Here is a 6,000-nt window from a genome sequence, read left to right on the forward strand (position 1 = left end):
CTACAATGCTTTAGAAATATGAAATGCATTTTTATATTAGGGAAAGCCATGAGTGATTCACTCGATAAGCAGTTACCAGTCATATGCTGACAAGTTAGGGATTTCATGCCTGAGGTACTGGTTTAAAGTGGACCAGACACGTCTCTACACAGTGAACTTTTGTGAACTGTAGCAAAACTCTCCTTTGCTGAAAGCTAGTGGCATCAACAAGGCACTGAGGAATTAATTTGCACATCTAACTACAATCTCTGTAAAATATCAAAGCAATAATAATTTAATGTGCACTTTTATCTTTACAGTAGTGCCATGCATCTTCTACTTATTTTTGTTATTAATTCTTATAGGGAGATTTAGCAAAGCTTGGGGAGAGAGAAAATTCCAACCAATCAGCTTCTGTCATTTTATAGGCTGTGTTTAAAAAAAACGTGAAGCTGATTTGGTACTTTATTTATGTCCATGATTTGGTACATATCCCCCTGACTCTATTGAACACTGACCTTGTGGTTTCGACCTTGTATATCTCACCTTTTCGTGCCAAGTAGCAAATATCTTCATGTATAACCGGTGCTATCCTACTCTTCCAAGCTGGGTATGGGTCATTGGGTCAACCAACTTTAGGTTGACATGTATTGGGGCGATCACCGAAGGTAGACAGGCATTACATACGTACCTGAAATAGGTTCACCTGGATAATGTCGAAAGGGTCTGAAGGTGGACACAAGCATTAGGTCGACAGTCAAAAGGAAGTCAACATGAGGTTTTCACTTTTTTTGTCACAAATGTCGACACAGTCAACAGGGACACCGTTTAAGTGTACCGCATCCCCTTTCGTGGCCGGCTGCGCTCGCCATATTCTCCCACCACGCCATAGTGGAAGGTGAAGTATCGCCTGCTGGCACATGTCATCTAAAAAAATTTTTTTTTACAGTTATGTCAACCTTCCCATTGTTGATCTAATGCTTGTGAAGACCCTTCACAGACCCTGTTGACCTATTTCAGGTGTCGACCTAAGGCCTGTCGATCTTCATTGGTCGACCCAATGCATGTTGACCTTAATATGGTCAACCTAATGACCATATACCCTCAAGCTCACGTGTCACTTGCATACAATGAGGAAGCAGTCATTTTGTGGGTCCAATTAAGACAGTGGTAGCCAACTCCAGTCCTCGGGAGCTACCAACAGTTAACGTTTTCCAGCTCACCTCACAGGCAGTGTTCCCTCTAAGCTGTGCGCGTGTGCGCGCGCACACAACTCGCAGAGCATGCGCACAGACATTACAACAGTGCGCACAAAGCAGCAGTGGTCAACTTTTTGCTGTTGCGGACTAAATTAATGTATGTTTCACCCATTAACTACATCATGTGCTGTGTTTTGAATGTGTAATATAATTTTGAAGAAAAGGTAACACAAATGCTGAACGTCGTTTTCCAGTTATATATGTGACGCACAAAAATAAAAATTTCCTTCCAAAGTTGCACAGCCAAAATCTTTTTTCCGCACATAGCCTTCGTAAAATTAGAGGGAACATTGCTCACAGGTGCACTCATTAGTGACTGACACATTTTAAAAGATCCACAGGTGGAGCTAATTACTTCACTTGTGATTCTGTGAGGTGAGCAGGAAAATGTTAACTGTTGGTAGCTCTCGAGGACTGGAGTTGGCTACCCCTGAATTAAGATATAGGAAAATGTACCCGAGTAAACTGGTGGTCTTCCTGCACACCATTAATGATGTGGCTCACAAAATGGCCGCTTTATGAGGCAATTTGCACACTTCGTGATGCAATACAGAACTCTGACATAAATAGGCTGATCTAACACTGAAAAAAACCCAAACAATTAGCCATTCAATTCTGACCGTTTATATTTATCACATCATCCTATATAATAAAAGGCTAAAGCTGCTCCTCAACTCTTTGTGGACACAAAGAGTGAGTGTTGTGTTGAGAGTGCATCGTAGGCCACAAGAGCCCAATGCAGCGATTCAAGTGTTGCTTCGTTGGTGGCTCACAACCATCGGCAATGGCTTTAATGTCATGTTGTTTTGTCATTTGGACAGCCTGTAACTAGTTAAGCATAAACTATATTATAAGGTACACGCTGAAATGTGCGATAGTGATCCTTGGTGAATTATCTCCTTATAAAGCACTGAAGCTCTAGGATGTGTCCGGACCAGAGAATACTTCTGGAAAGAGTACTTATTGCGTAACATACTGTGGGTTCTTCTTAAACTCTGCTCTATTTACTGACCGACTCAATGTTGTATTCATTTACATAGTACTATGTCATGCTTAATTATATGGACTTTTTTTTATTAGTTTGTTATTATTTTTTTTCTACCTTTTTGTTCTTGCACTGATTTCTGAATTTTATTTTCACTGAAAAATAGTTTTTATAGATGTAGCCTTATAGTTAAATATGTCAATTGTTGAGAATCCCTGTGATGCTTGAGCGCTTGTAAAAAAAACAAAAACACATTTCAATAAATAATGTACCCCCAAAAAAGTGTTTTTAATGTGTATTTAAGAAAAAAAAATTTAATTTGTTTTTGTTTTGGGTAAAGCTGTAAAGGTGGCCCTCTGCACTGCATTTCTGCTTCAATAGTCATTTATGCGCATGAGCGGCCAAGGCAAATAGATTATTCACTGGTTGCTCGCACACAATAGTTTGGGCGTGGGGCGGAGGGCCAGGGGATTAACCCATGGGAACGCCCAGCATTTCATGGGTGTTCCCACGAAAATGCAGGGTGTTCCCATGGTAATAGGTGGGGGGTGGCGGGCAGCTGATGTCATCTGTCCGCCCACTTCCCGCACAGGGCGCCTGCAGATGTGAGACATCACGGAGGTGTCTCAGATCTGCGAGTGCTGGAGAAATCGTTTGATGGTCACAGACCATCAAATGATTTCTCAACTGCACCCAAGGCTGCGAATGGATGTTTATGCAAAACATCTATTTGCAGCTTTGCGGGGGATCACAGTGAGGGGGGTGGGGGGCGGTTTCTTCAACCACAATAACATCCTTAATCATCATTCCGTTCACACGCACCCGGGGACTGCCCTCTCTTCTGTTCCCAGCCATCCCTCTGGCCGACATATGAAGCAGGGATCTGCCCGTCCCTGCGATCCGGGTGCCCGGGGAGGCTGTTAGCACTGACCCCGCTGATCAAACTGCTCCCCCGGCGAGGCTGTAAGTAGCTGCGGGACCTGATGCAATGCTACCCAATACTGGAGATTCCTGCTGCGGTATTAAATGGGCCTCTAAATGATAAATGCCACACGTGATTTGGATCTTTAATGGACAAAACCCTGCTGCACTGCAGGGGGGCAGATGTAACTTGTGCAGAGAGAATTAGATTTGGGTGGGGTTTGTACTTCAAAATTTATTGCAGTGTAAAAATAAAGCATCCAGTATTTACTCTGCACAGAAACAAAATAACTCATACAAATCTAACTCTCTATACATGTTACATCTGCCCCACCTGCAGCACACACAGGGGCAAACGCAGGATTTTCAGAAGGGGGTTTCCGGAGACGGACACTTAGGTGACCCAGTATATGCAGGGTCAGTTAAAGTATTATAGATAGACCAAATGTATATAAATAATAATAATATATATATATATATATATATATATATATATATATATACGCATACAGGGGCAGCAACAGCAGTGTAGACCCCTGGGCATAGCAATGTATTGGGGCCCCTACCGATCCTCCAGCGGTAGGGGTGGGGGAAGCTTTGATGTCCCCCGGGTGGTAGGGGGTATTATATCAACCTCTCAGCATGTAGGGCCTGGATCAGTAATTTCCACTAATTACCCCCTTACTGCACAGATGGTGGGAGAAGGGGGCATTGGGCTGAATGAAGGGGCCCTGATACATAACTTCCAGGGTGGTAGAGGATGTTTAATATGTGGAGTGAGCTTATTATTCATAATTTTCTGGTGGGAGGACAGCTTGCTTGACTGCAGATATCTCCAGTTCCCGGAAAAATATTTCTTAGATTTTAATTGGAATTAAAAACTAGTTAATCCCACCTACCAAATGGTACTGGGGACTAGGAGATCAGAGTTCAGGAGGCAGAGCAATCCGCCAATGAGAATATAAAACTACATACCAGGTGTGTGGAGCTGGAGCAGTAACCAGCCGCTGGAAGGCTGATATCTCTGGTTTTGTGAAGAGTAGAGACAAGCTACTAGTGTCAAAGGGGGAGAGTCCCAGCTTTTGGAATATACCCTCAGAAAAACTCTAAGTCAGACAGAACCTGAAATATCTGACTGGGAAGAGCAATTAACAGGCTTGGATGGGGACCACTGCTTTGAAGTCAGATATCTCCGGTTCCCAAGGGCCGATTTTTAAAATTCTTGTACCCATGGAAAAGAGGGGACCCTCAGCTTTCAGCCTAGGGTCATTAGACTCCTGGGGGGGGGCTGTTTCTGGGTACTCAACCCCCCCCCCCCCCCCCTGCGTGCGCTACTGACACATGGTTTTGTCCATTAAAGAAGGAGTTTGCTTTTGCGAGTGAACAAGAATCAGCCCTTGGTTTGGAGAGTAAACTATATATTCTACTGAAGGTCAGTCCCGGACCCCAAAATTACTAGAACCAGCCCTGTCTACATTAAGTATCCATATAGAAAATACCTAAATTTGCTTTTACCTGGCATAAATGACCTTCTTTTTCGAGATGCAGGTACTAAGGGTGTATTTACTTTTTCACACATGGCTTCTTTTTTTCCTGTTTTATGTTAAATAGTGACAAGGTGAGATCTGTTAAGGTGCCCATACACAGTACAATTATTGTATGCAATTTGGACTAAATGACATCGCATACGTTTTGCAATGCAATGAGATGCAATCTAGTCCAATTTGCATACAATAATTGTACCGTGTATTGGCACCTTTATAAGGTCTTGATTTGTTTCATATTTTCCTTTTCCCCCTGAAATGCATTTATTTATTAACAGTTATTTATATTGCGCACACATATTCCGCAGTGCTTTACAGAGAATATTTGAACATTCCCATCAGTCCCTGCCCCAGTGGTAGCTGTTCCCTACCACATGTACATGCACACACATTCAGTCTAGGGTTAATTTTGTTGGAAGACAATTAACTTACCAGTATATTTTTGGATTGTGAGGGGAAATTGGAGTACCCGGATGAAACCCACGTAAGCACAGGGAGAATATACAAACTCCGCACAGTTAGGGCCATGGTGGGAATTGAACCCATGATTTCAGTGCTGTGAGGTAGTAATGCTAACTATTACACCATCCATCCGTGCCCTGAAATACTTTAGTCTCTGCTATGGCGCCATACAAATGCAGCCATCTTGACCCATATAGATGCATCTGAAAATCTAGGCACACTCAGGTAAAAGGAGGAACACCACGCAGGAAATAAGCATCTGCAGTGTGCCCTTACACTTTTGGAGTGTGTGTGTGTGACCTTGGGCTCCGACAGACGGGTTTCCGACGGCCACCGGCTATTCTCCCTCGTGGGGTCCACGACCCCATAGAGGAAGAACAGAATAGGTGGTGAGCACAGCGAGCCACCGTGCTCGCAGCATGGCGAGACGCAGCGAGCCCGAAAGGGGCTTTGTTGCGCTCGCTATGCTGTCTGTGTCCGGCCAGTGATCCCGACGTCGGGCGAATGACTGTCGGGATCCCGACTGTCGGAACCCTATACCACACCCTGTGACCTTTACTGATCATCTGTCTCAATGGCCATTATTCTAGTTGAATCGGACGGATGCGTATTTTCGGACAGGAACCGAGTGTTCTTAGCCCCGCCTTCTGTACGGATCACTCACACCGTCCGAATGCGGTAAGACGCCGACCGTACGCACCGCAAGTGGATTTTTCATGTGAGCACCTCCTCCATCTGTGAGAACTGCCCCCATCATTCGATGGTCGCCGAACATCGAATGCTGGACTGAGTGGTCAGGCAGCACCGAGTGCTCCAGACTACTCGGCATTTCTCGGTGCAAAAGCAGGGA

The sequence above is a fragment of the Crinia signifera genome, chromosome 9, assembly GCF_055691185.1.
Source record: "Crinia signifera chromosome 9, ASM5569118v1, whole genome shotgun sequence".
Lineage (NCBI taxonomy): Eukaryota > Metazoa > Chordata > Amphibia > Anura > Myobatrachidae > Crinia > Crinia signifera.